A 26,245-nucleotide genomic window follows, 5' to 3' on the forward strand; every position below is an offset into this window, starting at 1 on the left:
TGGATTATTAATTACAGCGAAGCGAGCAATTAGCCGACAACCAGTCAAAGTATGCGCACACACAGAGACACGTTCGTGCGCGAAGAACAACAAAGACTCCGTGCGGCGTGTTAACAACAATGATAATGAAACCGGGGATGTAACTTGCGTTTATAGCGAACAGTAAAAAGCTCAACGACAGCTAATTAAGTTTTCAACCTATCCGAAATCCGATAAACTTCTGGATAAAGCAAACAGGTTTCTGTTTTAATGCCAGTCTCCGTATATCGCTCCGATAGGAACGCAACATTTGCATAAAGATCTCGGGGGCCTCGGATAATAATCGCAACTAAAAGGAAACCATATCGGAGCAACATTGAAGGAAAAAGAGAACCGCTGCTGGCATCGGCAACAATTCAATACTATAACACGCCACTCGAGGAATCATTTCGAAACGCGCGAGCGAGCGGAACGGCTTCTAGATGTGTAACGAACACGCTGATATAATTCAATGACCGCCATCGCGACACTTAATGGACTATTTGGAGTCGCATTACTCGATCGAATTAATGGGCTGAATTTTTGCCCGCTAACCTCCGCCGATACTTCTTATCCCATTTATCGCCTTCGTTGCTCGACAAGCCAACAATATTACGCTGCGCCACGAAATAAACCGACGCGCTGAATTCTCACTCCTACATTTACGCTTTCCCGATACCTTAGATCCGCTATAAACAACGCTATTGCGAGGATTCTTTCACAGATTCAATGCTCGGAAATAAACACGGACGATGTACGACTTTCACTACTTAACTAGCGCTAGAAATGTGGAACGTTTATCTGAACACACTGTTGACACAAAATTTAAATTATTCATTTATGCATTTAAACACAGTGGTGGGAAGTATAATCGATCTTTTTTACTGGTGCCCTGATTAATTATTTTATGAATTTAATGCTCTACTATTAATTTATACGATTTAACACGGCGATGCAAAATGTAATAGAACTTTACTGGTGTTTCAAATAATTATTTTATTAATTTAATGCTGTACTACTAATTTATACACTTTGAAACAGTGATGGAAAGTATAATCGAACTTTACTGGTGTTTCAAATAATTATTTCATAAATTTAATGCTCTACTACTAATTTATACACTTTAAAACAATGATGGGAAGTATAATCGAACTTAACTGATGTTTCAAATAATTATTTCATAAATTTAATGCTCTACTATTAATTTATATGCTTTAAAACAGTGATGGAAAATATAATCGAACTTTACTGGTGGGGCCGTAACTAAATTCGTACAAAAATAAATACACCAGAGCCTCGATCAATACAACTGTCACTAATTCATTAGCGTCAGAAATGTGGAACGTTAATCCGAACTGTATTTGCACAAAATGTAAATTATTAATTGATACACTTTAAATAGATGCAAAATGTAATCAACCTGTACAGGTGTTTCAAATAATTATTTTATAAATTAAATGCTCCACTTGTACAAAAATAAACACGCCAGTGCCTCGATCAATACGACTTTCACTAATTTATTAGTGCCACAAATGCGGAACGTTTATCTCAACACTATTCGCACAAAATTTAAATTGTTTTAGTTTATTGCGACGCAAAATGCGATCGAACTTTACTGGTGCCCCAACTAATTTTATTTTAAACATTGAATGCTCTCAACCCGTACAAAAATAAACATATCAGAGCCTCGATCAATACGACTTTCACTACTCTATTAGTGTCTGAAGTCTGACGTGTAGAGATCTCTGAACACTAGTCTAGTCGCACAATATTTAAATTATTAGTTGATATACTTTGAAACAGTGGTGGAAAATAGAATCGGAGTTCACCGGTGTCCTAGCCAATTATTTTATAAATTTAATGCTCAACTTGTACAAAAATAAACACACTAGAGCCTCGATCAATACGGCTTTCACTATTATTATCTGATGCGTGGGAGGTGCTGAACACTGTGTACTCGATACAAAGTCACTTTGTGTTTGAAATAAATCTGTTCGAATCTTCAAAACAACTTTCAAGTTCAACACATTTTTCAGAAATCGTCAAGTTCGATAAACTAGACGATTTTTGCCGACGAATAAATTATTTCCATATTTAATAAACTAGATGATTGAAAAATAATTATTTTATGTAAATTTTTCCCGGGTCTGATAAAATGTCGGTGACGATTGGTAGCGAATGGAGAATTGCTTGTAATACCTGAATTGTTTCGATTGATGAAGGATGTCGAGTCGAGGCACTGACAGAGTCACTTCCATCGAATTAACTGCGAGGATACGCGTAAATCGCCGGTAAGTATTAGCCGGTCGTTTCTCGACGGAGTCGCATGAAATAATAACGTTATCAAAATACAGGCCGTTATTAAATTATAGTGAGAAATAACCGCTTTGGGCCTGAATGGCGAGGGTCACCTTTTTTCCTATTATTGTGAAACCCTCTCTGTGCTAACTGGCCAAGTATTGTCACCGGCTGGAAGCGTGGGTAGAAGCATTCACAGACAACTGTTTCGCCGCGCGGCAAACTGCCAAGGACGGCACATAGGCGGCTGCATCGGGGGGCTACCGTCTACTTCGAATTTCCTCGATTATATTCATTCTTCGTCGCCGAAACAAACTTAAATTGGACATAAAGTTACCGAGATTTAACATTTCTATGATTTTCTATTTTTTCTCGGCGAAGTTCATTCAATTTTTAAGTGATTTCAGAAAATTTATAATGGGTCTATTTACTGCAGAGAAGCCTCAACTATTTTCCAATCTAGTTCCGTGTTCATTTTTTCGTATTTCCAATGAGAAATTTATAATTTTCTATTCTCTTAAATAAGTCGCGGACTGTAAAAATCACGAAACTGTTTCTGTTTGTATCCATTTTGCAATGTGTCTGTCTCTCAACAATAAACAAACTAAAAAAATCACAAACATGATAGTGCATAAACTACTCCTCTCTATTTTGTGAAAAGAATCATATGAGATCAAACTATTACAATTTTTTGGCGTTGTTAATTCGACGTGTGCAATTTTCCGTTTCCCTCGAGACCGGTGAAGCAATAAATAAACGCATTTCGCCGGGATATTTCAGCTCACCTAAGCCGAGAATTTTCTTCGGATTTTCCACGGGGAAATTTACTCTCCACATTTTCGAATCGATCGACGAACAAATAAAGGGACACACAGTTCCAATCTGGAATTCCCGGCGAATTATTTTTCAGTTTAAAGAACCCGTGGAATTTACGATCATCAGCGATATTTCCCGATTTCCCCCGCAGAGACGGAAAACAAACCCCGAGAAGCTATAAATAAATATTAGAGCCGTCTTTCAGCCGGATCTTTGGCCGGAAATTTACGAAACGAGCCGAGAGCAGAAAATATTCTTTCGCGAATCCGTGCGAGAGAGGCGAAGGCCGAGAGCGGCGCTCGCATAAATCCTCACTTGTCAATTTTTTATTGGATAAAAAGGCGGAATCTCATTCATCCCCCGGAGAAACTGTCCCCTCGAATATTATTTAGAAAGTATAATATATATCGGGGGGGGGGGGGGGAGGGGGTAGCCGGGCGCACACGAGAACCTTTTTCAATATAAAATTGAATTCTTATCTGGGTCGAGAGAGCTCTTGCTGCAACTAATATTGTAATCGAATCGAAAGCGAACGAACCCGCACAGAGCCGACAGAAGTTACGCGAGATATGCAAACTCGACTATGCAGATTTAATAGTTCCGTGCAATGTCGCTGGAAAAAACCTGTCGCTAATTAGAGTCCTCGGATAAATAGAAAAATTCTAATTGCGCATGGCAGAACATTTTCTAGCTTTTTTCGAGCGAGTCAATCCAAATATTTCAAATAGTCGCGTCGTTCTTCGTCTTTTCTAACGTTCGAACGAAATGGCGGCCTTGTCAGCCTCGAATAACGCATAGAAAAGATTTTAATTACACGTAGGACGTTGACGCAAACATTTCTTTATTACAAATGGTAGAAAGCATTAAAATTGCATTTTAGATTCTGGAGCGATCCAATCAAAACATATTTTAAACCGTCAAGAGATTCTTCACTAACATTCAAAATGGCTGTCGAGTGACACCAGATTAAGATTCGTCTCCCCACTCCACCTTCCCCTTCCCCTCCATTCGAATCAATTCCCCTAATATGACAACTCTGAGGACACAGAGAAGTTCTAATTGTAAATTCTAGTTTTCAACTTGACGGCGAGCTGATTAAAACATTTGACACGATCTGTCACATCAAAAATTCTAATTGCAGAGCAGCAATGTTACTAAAATATTGGAGAGACTCGCACGTGTTCCGCGCACACCGGATACATATAAATTAGCTCGGGAATCGGGCGAGTGCCATTATACAACGAGCACGTAAAATCAATATCCTTAATACTAAATTGAAAATTTATATTTACAACGCGCGTTGTGTATCTGGTCGCGCGGTACAAATTGCACGCCTCGCAGCATGAATTATACTGAAACATATAGGCTCGCGTCTCATGCGTGTGTATAAATACGCTCTGAGGAGATCTTTATGCAAATCCGCAGGCTCGTAAGTCGTTTCACGTGAGCCCGGGCCTTCTGTCGACCGATCTATCGATTAAAGAATACAACGGGACGACCGCCTTGTAATCTCCTCTCTTGTTCTGTCAATACGTGTTCCGATCCGGGGACACACGGGCAAGAGTATACCCAGTGAAATACAATAGACCCTCGATTATCCGAATTAACCCTGCGCGGGCGACCCGAGTCGTTCAACAGCCAAATTTCACTCTCGAATTTCTCCGAAGGGTAGGATGTTTCATTTTAACACATCACTCACAATAATAATTGATTTCCCTGGTGCAGAGTCCCCATAATGTTTATAAATATATTTTTGTCTTATAACATATTTTAAATGTAATGTAAAATATTTAGAAATATTAGATGATTACACAAGTTCGTCCCTGATTTTCATAGATGTCGCCAACTGTACTGCGCGACGGAGTGTAAAAAAGAAAGTATATGGTCACCATTTTCTTTCTACAATTAGAAATTGAATAATTGATTAATAAATCTGTATTCTTTAAAATTTAAACATTGAATTTTATTTTCAAGTCGAACACGAACTTATTCAATCATCTGATGTAATATAAATAAAAAAATGTAGCTTCTGAATCCTTCCCAAGGGACACGAGGGGGGACTCTCACTTCCCTCAATTTAGTTCGTAGAATTTTTATTTTTTATCGACAACAATATCGAAGTCGAGGCTTGAATAAGAGTCCTGGAATCTTTCCAGACATTTTGTGTGTTCTTACAGAAGGTGGGAAAAACCAGAGCGCCTACGAATGATCGAATTTGAACCTTGTTGGGACACAACAGACTTCGGATATCGAAGGTTCGGGTAACAGAGGTCGCGCCGAACTTTCATTGGGAACACGTTCGTATATGTATGAGCCGCTCGATCGCCTAAATGTCAATACAGCGAGTAGTTTAATCGAGTTTCGATTTTACCCGAGACCTAATAAAATTCCGGGCCAGTCGATGAAAAAATTCTCATTTCGCTCCGGTTTCAGTAAATTAGTCGGACGAAGAGAGAAAGAGAGAGATGGAAAAAGGCAAATCTATATTTCCGTAAACGTCCGCTGCTAATTGCCGCGACCTCTATCCGGCTCTACCAAAACGAAACTCGTCGACACCGTTCTCTGACCGTTCGACTCTCGTCAAGAAATAAATCTCATTAGGCGAACGAGAGACATTTTCCAGTGAGTACTGTTCCTCCGTTCGAACCAGTGTTGCCAGATCAGGGAAGAAATTACCCCCTCTCTGACAGCACCGGATTAGTCACGTGATATCGTGGCTGGGAAGTGGGGGAACGGCGTCGAAGAAGGGTGGGGGACAAGTCTTGATCTGGCGACGTTGTTCGGGCCCGCTTCCGCGCGCCGGTGAAATTACAAACCGTTGACGCGATCACGAAATTAATTATGGCAGCAGGCGCGAACCCAATACACGCGATCGGCCACCGACGGCGTTTCACGCAATCGAGAACTGCAATCTACAATTCAAACAATAAAAACTTACCAAAAATGAATTAATTTACGAAGAAAGTTGTTAATTACGAGAAGAATTAAATCGACACACTCGATGCTTAAAAACAGCGCGTACATAACAGCCAGAATAAAATGTTAATGAAATGTTTATTTCACGTGTAACTATTAAGCGAAGTAAATTAATCTTGAGCATGTACGTTTCACAAAAATGGAAATTAGATTGACGAGCACATTTTGTTTCTAAAATTCGAAAATTGATCGAAAATTTGGAGCAGACGGTAACACGGGATGTGCTTTCTGAAGTGATTGTACGAATCAGCGTGAAACAAAAACGTGACAAATAAATGAATAAATTTCACGGTCGCCGGGTGTCGGTCGCACGCTACGCCAATGGTTTTAAACAGACTGCAGAGGCTCGGCTGTGTCACCATTGGCGTATAACGTCCCACTAATCGCCGGTCTGTTTGTCAACGTAATACGTTATCTGGCTCGATCGAATGATTTTCGGAGGAAATGAGTCAACAGCATAATTAAAGGCGGACAGTGACGCCCGATTATTCCCTCGTCCGCCATTTTTCCGAATGAAACACGCTCCGAACACCCGCCACACTCTGCCGGGAAAATTCATTTCCCGGAGCTCGTTTAAACTTTGTTGCTGTTTTATTATCGCTGCGCGCAGAAAGAGAGGACGAGAGATAGAGAGAGAGAAAGAAGGAGAGAGAGAGAGAGCACGTATTTGATTAAGCGAATCGATACTCCAATAAAAACAGTTCTGCCCGGTTATCGGTACATGGTTTAATAATGAAGCCGGGGAATTGTTATGCGGAACGCATTGACAAGATGTCGGAAAGATGAAATGCGATCGTATCAACTACAGAGACGCAGACTTCTCCCCATTCAACGAATATTTTCATGGCTTGTGAAACCTATTCACGACGATCCGACGAAACGTTATTACACAATCGCTCGTACTCGCTACTTTCTATTCTCGAATTCTAATTATTGTATTTATTTGGTAATAACCAGTCGAAGAGAGTCGAGAGAGAATTTCCTATTTTCCAGCAAGAGGTCTAACAATATTCTTTCTCTTTACTCTTTCTCGTAATTTAATTTTCATTCGAATCATATTTTATTCACTAAAAATACCACAAAATGTTCACGTTAATTTTTAGACACTCGTATGAATGTCGCCTATAATTTACTTTTATTTTCAGAGATTTTGGTTCCTCAATACGAAGTGATTTATGAAAATGGAAATTTTTCTATGAAGACCTGCAATCAATTTTCATCGTTATTTAAACAATGCTATACACTGAAGTTTCCACTATATTAGATAACAATTTATTATTTCCTCCCAAAAGAAATAATAATACAACGAGAAATAATGTTCGCGTGTTAGTTTATTTGAAATTGATGTCCGGAAACAGGTTCTCCGATGGAAGACTTCTGCCGGCACAATAAATATTGTTTACTATTCTCTACAATGAAGCTCCATTTATTATTCTCCAATAGCAAAAATACATATTCGAAGGGGAAACAGACTTTCCGTGTTGTTTCGTTGGAGCGAGAGGTCCGTATTAATTTCATGAAGCTCTCCTTTCCCCTTTTAACTAAGAACACCCGTAATGGAGGGTATGACTTTCTGTTTAATAACAGAAAGCTCTCCCAGCTTCGTACTGGAAAATTTGGATCCATGTTCTAACCATAACAGGAACATTTAATTAACAATTCTTGCCATCAACAGGCGAACAATCGCAATTCCAATATTCCCTATAACAGAATGCAGATCCAAAATAAAAATTCTGTCAATTATTAGAAATAAAAAACACCATAGAAATGTGTCTCTCCTCTTAATAATTTTAATTGTTCCAAAATACTGGATGGTCTCAAATTCTCCTAATGTTTTTACTGTCTTGTATATCACCTATTCATTCTTAGAATATTCTAAAACTCTTTTAATCTTTTTACTGTTCAAAAAAATACAGCCTTGATTAAAAATTCTTCACATCATTTTTGTCATAAATGCATGAAAGATGCAGTCTAATTATCAAGATATTTTTTAAAACTTCTTTAATGTTTTGATTCTTTATAAATGCACAAAATATGCAGTGTAATTATGACGATATTTTAAAATTTCTCTAGTGTTTTTGTTCATTAAATATGCTGCTGATCATTTTCCTCATAAATGCATAAAATATGCAATCCAATCACAGCAAGATTTTCAAACTTCTTTAATGTTTTGATTCCTTATAAATGCATAAAATATGCAATCCAATCACAGCAATATTATCAAACTTCTTTAATGTTTCCATTCTTCAAAAATGCACCTTGCGATTTTTGTAGTAAATTCATGAAATCCGCGACTAATCAGCCTGCAACGATGCATTTCTAGGAAAAAAACACACCAAATTGGACATAACCGAGCCGACCGATTAATCAATCAGCTTCAGTGTTACGGACGATAAGATCCTTCATTATAAAACCGCGATGGAACAAGTCAGCATAACTTCTGCCGCGGATCTCGGGAAATTCGTTAACGTTCACGACTATGCAGAACTCATAAAGAGAAATGCAACGGCGCGGCAGCGGCGGTTGCATGTGTGCGTCGGTGTGACTCGTGATGCAGGTGTGTTGCGTGTATTACGTGAATACTAAAGGCTTTCGTGCACTCGAGGTTGCCTGTTTTAATTCAACACGCGCACGATAAAGTTATTTAGCGTTGCTTTGCGAAACAAGAAGAGTAAAACGAGTAGAAGAAGAAGGCGAAGACGAAGAAGAAGATGGGAGCAAATAAAGGGATAAAAAAAGGAGAGAATGGCCAGGAGAAAAACATTTGTTCGAATGAAGAAACGAAGACCCTTCGAAACCGAGCCGAACCCTTTTCGCGTCTTCTGTTCGAGATAAACGTGAACGAATTAATTGAAAAGTTGGCTTGCCGGAACAACCACGCTTTTGTTATTGTATTATCCGTCTGGAGTCCGGCAATACTTTTGCGAATTATTTCAACGTGAACCGTTCTTTGTTATTCATAAAACGCGCGCTCGTGGAACTCAATCTTCTCTGTAAGGGAGAGAAGATCGCTGCCCCTCTGCCCCTCTCTTTCTCTCGCGAGGGAGCTCCTAAAGAGAAATTTATTTGAAAGGAGACTTTATTCGTCCCCGGTCGTTTTTCGTTCCGCTTTTCTCTCTCTCTCTCTCTTTCTCTATTCGCAAGTTCCTTTCTTCTATCTTTTCCCTCCACGCTCGAATCCTAATGTGTTCCGCGATAATCACGACTTTTCTTCCATTTTTTTCTTTTCCCGTTCGTCCGTTCTTTCTTTCGTTCCAGGTTCTTAATGCACCCCGATAAACGTTTATCAACGTACTTTTGTTCGTCCGCTAAAACTTCCGACGGTGGCCCGCGCGCGCGCGCACACGCACGCACAGAAACCCCGACACCCAGCCGGTTCGAGAATTCAATTTCTTTCCGCAGGGAAAAACGCGATTGCGCCGCGAAACGTGTCAAGGAATTCGCTTACTTCTCGCCCAGCAGCTCGCGACGCGAGACGGTTAAATAGGTTTGTCTGCAACAATAACCGGAGAAAGGAAAAGGCGAGAGAGACGCTTTCTCTCCTGCACCGAGAGAAATTCGAAGGGGTCCGCAGGGCTGTTGCTGAAAAATTTTACGAAGCTCCGAATAAACTGCATTGTTGGAAATCAGCTGTTAAAACACGGGATCGGCGAGTAAATTCTCTTATAAATGATGAAAGTTGTCAATTTGCTCGTGAATGATCGAAATAATTTTATAATTAGACTGCGGATTTTTTATGCATTTATGGCAAAAATGAGCACGTGCAATTTAAAGCAGTGAACGAATTACGAAGATCTAAGGACATCAGTTTACTAATTTCAGCTTAATAAGACAATTAAAAGGGAAAAGAATTTTCTATTTGGCTCCTGTGTCTTGCAATCAATGCAAACATTTTTTATTTTGCATAAAGATGCACAGTCTATTTATAATATATATTGTAATATGATTTTGGACTTCTCAAACAAGTGTATTCTATGTCGATGAAAGCGTCTTTAAGATTTCAGTAAAATTGTGAGTTGAAAAATATGCAGTGTTAATTTTGAATTTGTCGGCAAACAGTTATTCGCGCGCTTTTGATCAATATTCGGGAGGCCAGCGAAAATCCGCAACGCTGAACGAGTCAATGGCTGCGCGCGGTGTGCGCGCAGCTGTCTTTGGCGCGGGCCTTTTGAAAAGATTTTTTTTCCAAATTGGTACAGTGCGGCGAATTACGAGGATGTAAATGGGGCCGGCGGGAGCGGTTTCCACGAAATCTGGCGCATCGTTTTGGATCGCATCAAGATCATTTCACGTGCAACCGTCCCCTCTAAAGAGTTTCATCCGCTTGGCTACCCCCGGGATCACATAATGAACCCCTCAGACCTCGGCTTGAAAAAACGGAGAAAAAAGAAGAACGAGCGAACGAGCGAACGAACGAAAGAAAGAGCGAAAAGGAAGGAGGGAATTGGGAGAAAAGAAACATTTTTTTGAAAGGTGAAGGGTTCTTCGACCAGAAACAAGAGGGCGAGAGATGACAGAAAGAGAGAGAGAAAACCGTCGCGCAATTACCAGCCGGAAAACAGATTTTCGCGGCTTCGGGAAAACGACAAAAAATATGAAGATGCGGCGCGAGGGAAAATCCCCGGGAAAAAAAGAAAAACTGGGACATCGTGGCCCCGGGAAAAACGCGCCCCCAGCAATTTCTCGAACGGGGGTTTGAAAAGGCGTTCTTTAATTCGCGGTCGAGTAGCCGCGACAGACGCCCTTTTTGCAGATACGGATCATCTTTGGCCCCTGGGCGACGCGACCGTTTGATTTTCAAAATTATATAGGCTAATATGGCGGCGGACGCTCGTTAACGATGCACTCGGAGCCGGGGCACGCTGTTTGCGCGCCGCAGATTATCCACACCGACACAAACTCGGCAAACATTGCCACATTATTGAGTCATTCTGCCCCGCTACGTGAAAACTAATACCACTCGCTCTCCTCTTATAAATGTCTCATTAGAATACGCCTTAACGAGAGCCGGAAAATATCGCGACAGCTCGGATTCCGACGAGAGCATTCCTTCTACATTTCGCAATTTTTTCAAGACCGAACAAATATCTTTACCATGTTGAGACTTTCATTAAATCATTTTCCGTGAGGTTCTCCGAGGACCAAACAATTTTGTCAGGCTCAAAAATATTCATAGAAGTTTAAATTACATTATTTCAGACTGGAAATATTAATTTTTTGATCGAATGTCTCATAAGAATGTTCCTCAAAGGGGAGTCTAAAAATATGAAAGTACAAATTGCACTGAAAGCATTCTCCTTAATGAATTCATTCACTTTCCCACAACACCAAAAAGAATGAACCAAAAATCAAATATTGATGAAGTCTTTCCCCCACTCTTTTACATTTTAGTGCCCAGCAGGAATGCATAAAATTCGCGAAACAATTTGCAGGTTCAGTCTCGGTAAAAACGTCTTGCAAAATAAAATTCAGCTCGACGTTGGTGTTCAGCAGCTCGGTTTTAAAGCGAACGATTTTATTGTCGGACCGTGGGACAAGCTTGGACGTTAATGACGGTATTAGTCACGACACACACGCTCCCCGCTGATTCGACTGGCATTTTTCTAGCAATCCACGCAATCTTGATTATCCATATTCGCCGAGTTGTTCGCGGTTTTCTTCCTTTCCGTACGACGAGTCCTCCGGCGATCTTATCGTCCCCGAGGCACGAGCTCCATTCTCGTCCCTTCGCCTAATCCCGTGATTTGCGAAATGCTTCCGTTCCGCTGGGTCTGGAATCGTTTCGGACACGTCTCTCACGAATATACTCGTCAATTATCGAGCTGGCTCGAAACGGCGCTAATCGTCTGCGCTTAACGGTATCTCGCGGCGAGGCTTTTGGCTACTTATACGGTTTCAAACTTCATTTGTCCTCGAGAAAATTACCTATTTTTCCTGACCTTGGCGGACCTCCTATTTCTCTAGACCAATCACAGCGTTATTACTAGACTGCGGATGTTTATGCAATTTTTCTAGCCAAATTTTAAGAAAGCGGAAAGAAATATTAGGTTGCGGAAAAAGAAATCCATCATTTCTCCGCTTGAGATAACGTAAAAATAATGGATTTCTTTATCCCCAACCTAATATAATCTTATTTTTGGGGGTAGTAGCCTTTATAGATCTCAAAATAAGTAAAAATCGTATTAAATTCGGTGGAATTTTATATTCTAGCATTTTTCGAAAATTTTCAGAAGCTGTACATGCACAAAGATCCGCAGTATAGTTATTACTAATTTTGTTTAATACGTTATATCGTGTTAGACTCCTGATGAAGATTCTGAGCAGAGTCTAATAAATTATACAATTTGTATAATAACGTTGTCAATCTCCTTTATACCGAGATGAAATTCTATTTTGGTTTCATTCACAGAGCTGGAGAAAATAGTATTTTAAATAGCATAATAAATAATCCTATTTATTTTAAAACATGTGTACAACTTTGAAGATAAAATATTTCATTTGATGTAGTAATTTTTGAAAATAACAATATATTTGAGAGGGGCAGTAATTTTATAAAATAGTATTTTATTTGAAGAGAATATATTGAAAATATTTGTGTATTTTGTCTTTATTCTTAATTTTAAATAACATATAAAATAATGGTTCGCGGATTCAGTACATTTATGAGTGTTTATGCTGTTTCTCAGAGTATCATAACGATTCAAAAAGTAAAATATTTTATTTTGTGTTTCAGATATTGTTCAAATAGAAATATATTATTTCCGAAACTGTATATCTTATTTAAAATGCTATTTTCTTGAAGCAAAATAAAATCTAAAATATTAAATAGTATCTGAAATATTTGTTTTGCCAAATAATGCCCACCTCTGGTTTCATTAATGTACCTATAGTTATTGGAGAACATGTAGGCATACAATAGATACAAGTTCTCTTCTTGTTTAGGAAATTACGAACCACAAAGAAAGTTCTAATCACTGAAACCGTAAAATAAATTGTAGGGCAAGGGGTTAAGAAAATATCTGATTGTCTTAGATTTAATTGGAAGATTAAAATAGAAATGCGAGGTCAGCAAGTCTTTTGCTTATAATGCAGAGGCGTATATTGCATTTAACTTTAAACAAAAAAGTGAAATAGGAAGCAGCAATATAAAATAACCAATTACAAATTGTATTTTTTATTCCTCCTAATTGAACCAAAATTCCACTAAAATTGTCTGATTCACTGAAAACTAGGATCAAAATGGACCCAAGCTCCGTCGGGTTAAAAAGAAATAATTTTGTTGGGAGAAATAATGAAGCAGAGCTAAGAAATTTTCAGAGGAAACACCGACACGTCTATTTAATGTGATTAACCCTCGACAACAACGTGGGGAAACAAGCCTGCAATTATTTCGGGGTTTTCGAGTAATAATGGATAATAATCTGACACAGGTATTCGATATTCGAGAAAAGTGCAACGTGGTTACGGGAAGCCGAGAACCCGGAACCTCGAAAGGGAAACTCGGTTGTTCTTGATAATTCGATTCTGAAGTCTGCTTAATCCGCGCTCAATCGTGCTCGAATTATATCGCGGAATTAAGGGGCAAGTTTCGGAAGCCGGAGTCGAGTCCGCGAGACACTCTCTCCGGTGAACTCGGTGGATTGCAACCGCTCGAATCGATTTACCGGGGCCACCGGTGGAATAAATAATTTCCATGGTGTCCTCCGTGGAATAATCGCCGCTAGCGAACAACTCGAGCGAGCCTGACGCTGTCATGGGGGTTTGTTTTTTAACCTGCGGCCAGGGGAAGGGTTCTTTAGGGGTCGACAGTCGGCAAAGAAATCGCTGAAGCAATTTTTCAAGTCCTTGCTTGGACGATGTTGAAAAGGGTCCCTGTATTTTCATTCATTGCTAGCGAAAATAATTTGATTCATAAAGAATTCTTCCTTGAATTGATCTTAAAAATTTCTGTACAACTCGAAATTAGTGCTGTTTTATTTATCATTGAAATTTACATTACAAATATAGTTTCGTTTAGAAGCAAATTTCCACCTTTGATAAAGGTTCAAAACGGAACCGAAACGTCAGGAAAGAAGTAAAATTTTGCAAAATTGCTATATTAGTAATTGATCGAAACGGTAGCGCCGAAAGCATTTAAAAATTTGATGTTTTATTTGTGTTTGTTATGATATTAATGAAAATATATTCCCGCGTCCAATATAAGAACGAAGTTTGCATGATTTAATAAGTTAATAGCTCGCAGTAGTAGATGTCTTTCCGTTTTGCTTTCATTTAATTGTTGCAAATACAATAACCAAAAGTAACTAATTCGCTAAGCAACGCAGTAGTCCCAGTATGAAATCAATCAATATATTTATTGCTCAGGGGGAAGGATTATTCCCCTGGAAATAATCGAGGAGCAAGTCCGAGCGAATTTCCAAAAGTAATTATTTCAGAGACGATTTTCGTAGTCCGGTGATGTTCTGTACGATTAGTATAACGGAAAGATCACGTCGCGTATAAAAATAATTATTGCAGCACCTTTGTTGTTCGTTTGATTCATAAAGAATTCTTCTTTGATTTGATTTTAAAAATTTTTGTGCAACTCGAAGCTAGTACTGTTCTATTTGTGTTTGTTATGATATTAATGAAAGTATTCCCGCGTTCAATATAAGAACGAAGTTTGCATGATTTAATAAGTTAATAGCTCGCAGTAGTAGATGTCTTTCCGTTTTGCTTTTATTTAATTGTTGCAAATACAATAATCAAGAATAACTAATTTGTTAAGCAACGCAGTAGTCCCACTATGAAATCAATCAATATATTTATTGCTCGGGGGGAAGGATTATTCTCCTGGAAATAATCGAGGAGCAAGTCCGAGCGAATTTCCAAAAGTAATTATTTCAGAGACGAATTTTGTAGTCCGGCGATGTTCAGTACGATTAGTATAACGGAAAGATCACGTCGCGCATTTATCGAGCGATGTATTAAATCGCGCCTCGGTTCGGAATTAGTGCACTTCGACGAACTACTATAACGAGAGCATGCGCTGTTGGCCGCGATCGTTGTCAGAGAGAGGGAGGGAGAGGGAGGAGAGAGAGAGAGAGACTGCTGTTAGATCGTATGTCTGTGTTTCGCGTAACATAATTCACAACGCCGATTGATTGCGCCGTTACACGATGGGAATGTAATTAACGAACGATAAAACGTATTCTCTATCGGGGGTAATTGAACGGGGATATTGAAATTCAATAGGCTTTCCGGTTATGGTGCTGTCGGTTGCAGTATCATTATTCTGCGATTCAGACAGTTCCTGCTATTTAGCTACGCCGGAGGAGAAATGTTTGGATTTGATTTCGGACGACCTTATGCTGCGTTCCCACCTGCCAGCCATTGTCCGCGGATTTATTTTGATTTATTTTTTAAATAGGTTTGTTCATTGTAGACTAATGGACGTGGACGGAGTACAGGGAATCGACAGGGAAATGTTCTAATTAGACTGCGGATCTCCGTGCATTTATAGGAAAATTGAGTAGATGAAATTGAAAATTGTTGGAAGATTTTAAAGATTCTTTTGAATAAGTAAGAAATAACTTCAACAGAAATTTGATTTCTATTTCTTGCAATCGATGCAGGCAATTTTTATTTTGCATAAAGATCCGCGGTCCGGTTCTAATATTTTTAATTCACGATTATTGCGATTATAAAGATTTATTCCTCATCCATGAGGAATTATTCAACAAATTTATTCCTATGGGCATGTACCATTTTTAAAAATGTGGATAGACACGTTCTCGTTACTTTTATAAAATCAAGAAACATTTTTATAAATTTTTACAAGTAAGGACAACTATCGGGGCACTTCAAAATAAATCTGCTCGAACTGATCTATGTATAATGGACGCGTAAATAATTTCAGCGGAATAATCTTCGGGGTCCAAAAATTCCAAGTCTTTGCAGTTACGACTGCCTCTGCGATTTTCATTTCGGTGGAACCGTTTCTCACTGTTCGGAAAAATGGGTGGGGAAAAGTATAGCTAGGAAAGGGAAGGAACTCGGGTTTAAGAGCTGTTACCTTTGGACAGGTCGGATCCAGCTTGTTTTCAAAAGACACACTAGCTACGGGTTACCCCTCTGAATACCAATTAACGTGAATTACGTGGGTACATGGAATTCGAGACCGTACTTTGTCTCCGTTCCTCCGTTCCGATGTCTCTTTCTTCCACCATCGAGCTCCCTACATCCTTGTCGATTCTCTCTCCCTACCTCTCTCTCTCTCTCGCTCTCCTTCTCTCTTTTCTCTTCATGCTCACTCGCACGACTCGTAATTAATTTGTGGCGGGCCAGCGAGGACGCTTGCACACCACTTCTCTTTTTTCAAAATATTGTTCCTAGTCCCGGTGATTCAATCCCGCTATGATTTTCCTTTCTCACAATCGTACTTGTTGTTTCGCTATTTTCATATATTATTGTTACGATCCAAATGAATTAATTAGTACATGTAATATTGATCGAACATGAACATAAACCAACAAACGGACGTGTCGTTAATAGACTGCGAATATTAACAGCCAGCGGGCTTTATGCATTTACAACAAAAATGAGTAGGCGTGATTTAAAATGTTAAAAACATTAGACGAATGTAAGAATACTGTTACATTATTTTCAACGCATTGAACGTATCAAGACAGAAAATAAATTTCTATGTCGCCCCAATTGATTGAAAAAATCATGTTGAAAATTATTATTTTACGAAGATCCGCTGTCTTTATTATTATATATAATTTAATATATAAAAATATATATAATATATAAAAATATAAAATTTAGATAATACAAAATTATGAAGACGTTAGAGAAGCATTGAATAGTGTTCTCATATTGTTTACGACTTATTAAAATTAGTAAAAGGCGAACCACAACTTTCTCGGACTCAGAGTCGCCAGAATAAGAATAACAGTTAGTGGATTTGGACAATTTTCTTTTAGCCCGGTGATCAATTTTGAAATACTCGTCAGAGCCTGTTGGAATTTTTCCTATTGCAATAAATCGAGCGAAATATGTATGATTGTCGAATCGGATAAACCTCTAGCATCACGATGGAAATTATAATGTGTTAGGCAATGTTTCCGACGCATTTACGAATGGAGGATGACAGACAAGGCTCGTCGAAATTCGCGGATCGCATTCGGAGCGTTTCCGAGCGTTTCCGAGCGGTCGAAATCGACTACTCGGTTCCAATCTCCGTTTTGATATTCCAACCCGACCGGGCCCCGCAATTGGACATTCTTCTCGCGTTAACACCTGCGCATTCCGGCGATCCTATATCGCCCGGAATGGCTCTCCTACAATTACCTGGAAGGTTAATAAATATCCTCGGCCCCGCGCGCACGGCTCTCCCGGCCTCTCTTTTCGTCCGTTCTTCTTCTGTGTCTCAGCACAATCCATTGCGGTGACGGGGCACCACTTGACAGACGCGATAAAATCGGCTACACATACACACCGGCGAACTGTGAAATAACGACGGCCTAATTGCCCGGCACTGCATTCGCGATGACGAATTCGAACGGTCTGAATTTATAAAAGCTTGCAGAAATAATAACATCGACGATCTCTCTTGTCAAAGCTCGGCCAAGATTAATCTTCCGATAATATTAGATGTATTCATTAATTTCCCTGACCCTTGCTTCATCAATCTACTCATTTTGTGATTAAAATCAGTTCTATCACTTCCTAATACATATTTGCTTACAGTGTGACTCGTTGAATTTTAATTCTTCAAATATTTACAGTAATTATTAGATCTATTTGCAGAAGGCGACAACTCGTACTCATTACATTAGTGTCACGACAACAATTTATTGTTATCGTACGATGCAGCTGGTAATTTTTCAAGGTAATTATCTGCATGATGTTATTCATATCTTTTGTACATTAGTTAGCCATTCGCCGCTTATCTATGCTCGGCGTTATCAGTTCGGAGCGATAAGTTTGTGGACAACGAAGATAGTGACTAAGCTGAATCACTATCAAAGTTTCTTTTGATTATTATTGGTGTTAATATACAAATAAAATATATGTATATTATGAAACGATATGTTTCATGTCGTTCTACGATGTACATGTTCTATTTTATAATTGCTAATGCATTTACTTTCAAAAACAACAAAAAACACTTTTAAATATTCATTAGAATATAATTCTCGCGGCAAGATGTATTAAATTGTAATATTATGTAAATTCCTGACAATATTGGGTCAGTGCATGTGAATTGCAGATTTCATCGATCGAAATTGCCAACAGCTACAAGAAAATAGTTACAATAATATCTCCGCGAACGAAACTGCATCAAAGTTCTCCGACTCGAAGAATTCATCGATCGACCATGATAAAGATACTCGGAGAGCCATTGAAAGAAACTGTTCAATAGTCAATCCTAAAGATAAATTGCTCTTTTTTATCCCAGCCAAAGGAATCATTCGGTAAAGAGACCATGATTAATACAGTCGTTTAAATATTAGCATCGATTTAAAAAGTTTACTTCGACGAACTCGAGCTTTTAATGACGAAGCCAGAAACTTCTGCCTCTCGCCGGGGAGCCGTGGATAACTTTATCGTTTTCTAATAAAATTCATTTAAAGAGCCATTAACGGTCCGATGCTAAAATAACCTGGCGTTTTATGCGCGTTAACAAACTCGTCGTTTCCATTCCCTAACGAAAATCATCGATAAAACAGTCTCTTTGCCACGGGATAAATAACAGTTTTACAATTTCATTTATTTCTCTATTTTCAGAGGTATAGGAAGAGCGTAAAAGAGACTGTGCTTCACGTATAAAATTCTAACGCCATTTTATTTTTCAGGCTGCTCTTTACTTTACCGGACTCAAAATTTGTGCCTTTCTCCTGTAAATTATGATGTACATATTTGGTATGTGATCCAGTAGAAGTTTCGATCCTGTGGGATCAATGGTTCAGGAGTTATGCTTGCTTAAAGTTGGGCATTTTCAGTGTTTTTGACAGGTAAAGGCGCAGCCACATTGGTTTGTAGTTACCGAGCAGAGCCGCTAGGTGGAAGTTAGTTGGTGATTAGGTCGGGAGAGTGGCATGGTAAGCGGCACGCGGTCGCCACTACAAACCAATGTGGCGGCGCCCTTGCCTGTCGAAAACACTGCAGATTGCTGCACTTTAAACAAGCATAACTCCTGAACCAATGATCCTACAGCATCGAAACTTCGATCTGCAGTCGCCCTGGGTACAAATCAACTAGATCACATACCAAATACATCATAATTTATAGCAAAAAGGCATAAATTTTGAGTCCGGTAAAGTTTACCCATTTTTCAAGCCAAAAATTCCACGAGTAAGATTCAAATATTTTTAATATTATTTTTTACTATTCCATTTTTATATTCTTGGACGATTACAGATTAATTTATATTTGAAGCATAGAATTTCATCATCGAATCATCGAATTTCTCGGACATTTTGGTCATTCACGTAAGGTTTAATATTTTTAGGATCTCCAAATCTTGATCACGAAATTACATCAATTTTGCCGATGTTTGGGGGATGATTCGGCGACAAAATTAGTTGACTGCACAAAATCGGTTACAAAAGATAAACAGTACACACATTTCAGCCCCGGACGGTACGCGAATGCCGAGGTCGGGTGATTTCGTTTCATTAAGAAATTTCACCGCCGTGATAACAGTAATTGACGTATCGGCGCAATACTTTCGAGTCGTCGAAACTGAAAGTTCCCCGGCGCAAAGCGAAGGGATAAAGCCGTCGGAAGTGTTCTTTCGAAGTAATGCCGGGGATTTTTTTAAGAGCGGAAACTTAGCTCCCTCGTAAAATTCATCTCGTGCGAGCGAGCAAGAGAGAGAGTTTGTTGAAATTTTTAATGCGTTCCCTTGCTTTCTCTTGGTTCGCGGGTGGTAAGGGGTGGCTTAGAGGGTGGCCAGGGTGAAGTCGGACCCCGGCCTCTGACGGTTCTCTCCTTCGTTCATCGATTTCATGCAAAGTTATTCTGTTTGCCCGACTTCCTCGCGCAAAGAGAAACTCGAGGCACGAATTACAACATTAATTCAATTAAACTTTAGTTACACCGTGCACGGTATTAAATCGCAATTTCAACATTCCCTGTTCAAACCGTAAATCAATCTCCTCTCTCTCTCTCTTGCTCTTTCAAACGTACACATTAAGTGTACGCAAATGTTTTAGCCTATCTTTTATTCATGTGCGACATGCGAAACATCAAGAGATAATGCAGTTGGTTATTTAGTCGCATCGATAAGAAACATTTTCTAATATTTACATACTCGCTTGTTACTAAGATGGTTGCCAAACAACGTACACACGCCTTGTAAAAAAAACGAATATTTTACATCAACTGTACTTCGGTCTCGATAATAAAATCACAGCAAGATAAAAATTACCTTCATCGATTACAAGGTACTCGAACCAAATTAAAGTTTTTCGATAGTAACTCCTAGACGAAGCGACGGAGATTATTTCCGAAAAGGAAATAGTTGCTTCGATTGACCTCGAGAATCAGTCATTCCAAATACAATATTTTCAGGACACTCTGTATACGCCGAAAAATGAAAAGGAACGAGTTCACCGGAGAGTATTTTCGAAGGCCCGTAGAAATTGATTAAACCCGACGCGTAATATTTTTCTTCCCGGATATTTAATAACAGATTCGCTAAACGCTCCCGGACGAACTATGAAAAAAAAGGGAATGTAAATGCCCAGCGTTCCGACGATCGAAAAACGTAACAACAGCGAAAAAAGCTGTGCAATAGTGCCGGGAAAAAAGTAACGAAATGTTTTTAGCGCGGCTAAATGTTTCCGGAAATACTATTCGATACGTTCTTGCGCGAGCCACTCGATCGCGATAATCGAACGTTGCACACGCAGAGAGAGAGAGAGCAAGAGAGAGGCAGCGAACTCGGACAATCGCTCGACAACGCGATTTATGATTCATCGTCGACAGGAAATCGCGACGCGACCGGATTAATCATGATTAACCGGGGACACGTTGCTCTGTAATTGCGTTCAATTCGTTCGGAATTGCGAAAATTCGCCTAGATCCCCGTATGTATGACCTCTGTGCAATAAACATGGCGTTATTGTGTCATCATTATTATTGTTATTATTATGAATAGAGTTTTTATCATCTGTTTGATGAGAACAGGCGTTATCAGTTCGGGCACGATAAGTCCGATGGCTGTAAAGATAGTGATCGAATTATATGGCTCTCTTATTATGGAGATGCAGATAAAATAATGTTTTATAATGTTCTGTAGTGTGCAATTTCCGACAATTGTTGTTATCGATTTTGGTGCGTATAAAAATGTTTGCTCGGAGTCTTGAAAATATCAAATTTTACGAACGAAATAAATTGATTTGTAATCTGGCTGGTGTTTAGCGTCAATTTATAAACGATCAACGCGAAACGTACAATAATTAATGGTTTGTACGTTGATTCGTAATAGAATATTCGATGAAATGGAATTCCCTACTATAATAAATCAACTTTTAATCAAATTCGCGTATTCCCGGTTAATTTATAACGAAATATTCATTGGAGTGTGTGTAATTTCGAAAAGAGGATTTGCAAAATTGATTTCCAATTAAATTTACGCCCCCGAGTAAATGTACAACAAAATGTCTCATTAAATACAAACCATTAAATAAAACTAATTTTCAAGAACCATATATAAAAATATGCATCCGAAGATTCGCATCATCGGGGAAACATTTCTATTTTTCATTCCCTAGAGGGGACTCTATTATTTTATCCTTTGTGAGATAATGAAAGCGTGTTTTCACCGTTTGCTTCCTGCAGTGTCCCTTTTAGCCGGGTCTTACGAGAAGCAGGGATTACTATGGGAGTGTTCCGTACTCGCTCCCACGCGGGGGGATTACTATGATTATTTTTATTAGAATTGAAAATAAAGGGGTAAACGTGGCGAAGAAGAAAACGTTGTAGCGTCGTTCACGAGACGAGCGGGTACACGGTGGATACAAGGATACTAAACACGAGATACACAGTGCTGTGCGTCGTCATTTTGAAAGCTAATGGAAGGATAAAGGGGTGGGCTGTCTACAGTTGTAAGGTTGCTACGAATGCAGCAAACCGCGAGAGAGTCCCATTGTTGTACGACATATTGGTTTTCTTGTTACCGCTTTGCCCCACTTTCGGGATGCCGGCTCTCTCTCTCTCTGTTTTCTTAGCAGGGAATTCCACTATAAATTCGATACTTTGATTGCGCAACCAATCCAACGACTTGCATCTCTGCAGAGATTGCATTTGGGAAGATGGAAGTTGGAGGAACGAGGAGGGGCGGGCTCTTTCGAAAACGAATTTTGTCGTACACGCTGTTCGACAACGGGATTTAATGGGTTTCTTTCAGACGCGGCTGAAGATGACACAATGGGGCAAAAATTTTAATGAAGACACTTCAAACGAAACTCTATCTTCTTCTTCTTCTTTATCAAGAAAAAACCGTTCGTCCCGCTGCGCTGCTGCTGGCTTAGAATGATAAATCGACCAGCCGTGCGCGAAGCGCGCGCTCCTCCTCATTTACATTCGTAAAGAGTAAGTTTCAAAGACCGGAACTCAATAGAAACTCATTCCGCCATTAATGATTCCATTCGACGGAAAAATAAACGTGCCCCGGACAAAACTCGATCGATATTTCGAATAAACCTTACGAACCGTAAATGTACTTCGTAATTTACTCATGAATTACGCTCGTGTTTTTCGAAATTGGTTCGCAATCTTTTTTGTTAACGAATGAAATTGAAAAAATTAGTAAATATACTGAAATATTATACTTTTTACAAGATCCTCGTGCAAATTTATATTTTAACTGGATTAAAATACGCTATGATATTAGTCGCTTTTCATTAGAGAAGTATGAAGGTAATCGATTAATAGAATAAATAGAATAAACTACTCCAATAAAATAGTCAAATAAAATAAAAATGGTATGGTATACTCCAATAAAATAATCGAACAAAAATAAAATAATCTACTTCAGTGAAATAATCAAATAAAATACAAACAGATATTAATCGCTTTTAATTAGAGAAATATGAAGGTAATCGATTAAAATAAAAATAGAATAAACTACTCCAATAAAATAGTAAAAGAAAAGAAAAATGATATGAACTACTCCAACAAAATAAGCAAATAAAAATATTATAGAGTAAACTACTCCAATAAAATAGTCAAATAAAATAAAAATGGTATGAACTACTCCGATAAAATAATCGAATAAAAATAAAATAAACTACTTCAGTGAAATAATCAAATAAAATACAAACAGATTAAGCTACTAAGTCATATCTATGTACTACATATTAATTTACTGTCGATATAATCAGTAAAGCAAATTGTTTAAAATCACCGGTCAAGGGATGTTGGAAGTACATTCTAAAAAATCATATAAAAGAATTATACAAATTCATCGTTGCAGTAAAAATATTCATCCTCCACACGATGATTCCGGCTTAGGGACAAACATCGTTCGCAGCGACAACCGCGAAAATTAACCAAGCATCCGGCGTTCGGCCCGGTCCATTACACCCACACTAAAAGACGAAGAAGAAGAAGAAAGAGAAGAAGAAGAAGCAGCTCCCGGTTGCCGTTTATCCTCGCGCGCGCGATCTCAGGAAAGAGAGACGTATTCCGATGTAATCGTGGGCGTAGATCAAATCGTCTTATTAATACAGCCCGGGGGTGGGTCGGAGGGGAGTCGGTCCCGAAAAGATCATCCCTGAAGTCATTATCGTCTCCCTCGAAAAACCGTAGGGGCGAGCAAGCAGAACGCGACAGACAGGGAAGAGACGAAATAGAGAGAGAGCGAGAGCGAAAGGGAGAAGGAGAGAAACGGAGAAGAAAAGGAACGAAAGAGGCAAAAAGGATACAGCGCATACACTCTCATACACATAGGTGGTGGAGGCGCGCAGGCCGGGCAATGGGAATTCACCCCTGTGAAAAAAGTTGGTTTCATGGTCGGGAGTCGGGGTCTCGAGTATTGACAATGAATAGTTTTCTTCCCGTGGCAGAAGGCAGCGTGGTGGGAGAGCTCGAAGAGCGAGGAGGAGAGTCGGGAGAACGAGAGAGACTCGGACAGCCTAGGAGAGAGCGAGAGAAACTGAGAAAACGAGAGAGAAAGCGTGAGGAAGCTGAAAAGAGCAAACTGTAAGCTGAAACAGGCCGTCAGAGAGAGAAAGAAGACTCTCCACAGCTTCAGAGAGAGAGAGAGAGAGAAAGGGTGAGAAAGCTGAAGAGAGAGAGCAAGCTGTACTCTGAAACAGCGTGTTGGAAGGAGAAACGTGACGATAGAGAAACACAGAGAGTCCCTCCACAGAGAGGGAGGGAATGAGAGGAAGGGGCGCGAGGGGAGAACATGTGGCTCGACCGAATGTAGCTGTGAGCGAGACAGAAGCGCGCCCGGTGGGGGAAAACAGAAATATAGAGAGATAAAGACACATGGAGAGACAGAATGGCAGATGGGGGTGGGAGCGGGGCGGCAGAGAGGGGATGAAGAGAGAGAGAGAGAAGGAGAAGAGATAACATAGAGAAACACGGTGTAGAAAGGGACCGAAGAGGAACACCGAGGAAGATAGAGAATCCGGAGAGGAAGGGGGGAGATTTGATAGGAGGGATGGGTTTCCATGGAAACGCGTCGTACTCCCGACCAACTCAGATAGGATATAAGGTATATATGTGTTTACATACCTACATTAGATACATACATTATAGTATTATACGGCACATGTACAAGATACTCGTACGAGAAGAGCCGTAATTTGTAAGTCGATTTCCTCTTTTTTCTCTCCTTCGCCCCCTCCCCTCTCTCTCTATGTTGGCGCGTCGCAGTGCAGTGCATCTTGAAAGGTGAATTAGTGTACAACATTAAATATTAATATCTGATTCCACGGGCTTTTATACATACGTACCCCGTTTCACCCCGTAAGAGCGCGTGTTTCCGCGCGTTCGACCGACACAGCAATTCGTTCTAGTGTTTAATTAATTGCGGGACTTTATGCGAATTAAAAATTGTCGATTTCTCTCCGAGGAATGGAATTTGAATAAAATGAACGTCCTCTTTTTACTAATTTTAGAAAGTCAAAAACGGTGTTTTGTCACGTATTCTTAAATTCTAATCTCTTCACAAATTCGCCGAGTATTTGATTTGTTGAATGATTGAGTGAAAAACGAAGAGTACAAGCTTCTGAAATTCCTGGACGCGCCACCCTAATGGAAACCTTTAATGAGCAGCATAAATATTCATCTGGCCGGCATTTTTGCAAATGGAACTGCAAAAACGTGGATTTGCATAAGGATCTGCAGTCTAGTTATACTCCTTATGAAATCAGCAATTAATAAAGCCTGTCGGTGTTCATTCAGTATACGGCGGATTTTATGCATTTATGGGAGACCGCGTGGGCGGAAAATCTGGAAAAACGTTAGGGGAATTCTAGAATGCTGTTGCATCGATTTCATGCTGTTACGACGATGGAAAGAAAAGATAAAATGCTGTTCCGAATCTGTATTATATGTTCATTTTGCATAATGCAAATTATTTTTAATAGACATGCTAAACTCTGTAACATGATAATTTACTTTCGTTTTATTGTATAGAAGATTCATGATAAAAATGGTATGAAACGATTGCATTCTGATACGACTGTGTTATGATTACACGTCAGCCGTTTTGCATATTGATTTCTTGTATATTACAAATGCGTATATCTGCACTGCGAATTCCACGCATTTACGGCAAAAACGATTCGCTGCAATTTATTAGCTGCACAATTTAATCCGTGACCATCCCGCGATTAACCGATCGTAACAAACGTAAGATATTATTTTATTCAAAATGAAAAATTGAATTGTCCAAGAAAAATTCATCATGTGCATAATGGAATATTAATTCTGGCGAGTTAATTTCCAACACAAATCGAGAATCAATGTAATTATTTTCGCGATCGCGATATTTCGAGGTTGAACAGTGGCGGACGACTCTGCGCGAGCGCGGAAAATTAAATCCGAATCGGAAACGCGATGTAAAAATCGCGATAGAAAATGGCAACCGCGCGCGGAAACTCCGCGGGAGGCGTCCCTTTGTCCGCGA

The 26,245-nt window shown here is 39.4% G+C and overlaps 1 protein-coding gene and 1 long non-coding RNA gene across 7 annotated transcripts in view; both read right to left on the bottom strand.

Annotated features, from left to right (window-relative positions):
• Positions 1-26,245, bottom strand: part of LOC143215827 (uncharacterized) — a 362,235-nt gene that overhangs the window by 175,617 nt on the left and 160,373 nt on the right. The window lies entirely within an intron of this gene.
• LOC143215834 (uncharacterized) overlaps positions 1-26,245 on the bottom strand; it is a 39,313-nt gene continuing 13,068 nt past the window's right edge. Inside the window, exon 2 of the long non-coding RNA XR_013010457.1 lies at positions 1-26,245. This exon is cut by the window's right edge and continues 6,973 nt beyond it. This is a non-coding gene — a long non-coding RNA (uncharacterized LOC143215834).

This window comes from Lasioglossum baleicum, chromosome 14 (genome assembly GCF_051020765.1).
Source record: "Lasioglossum baleicum chromosome 14, iyLasBale1, whole genome shotgun sequence".
In the NCBI taxonomy this organism is placed as follows: domain Eukaryota; kingdom Metazoa; phylum Arthropoda; class Insecta; order Hymenoptera; family Halictidae; genus Lasioglossum; species Lasioglossum baleicum.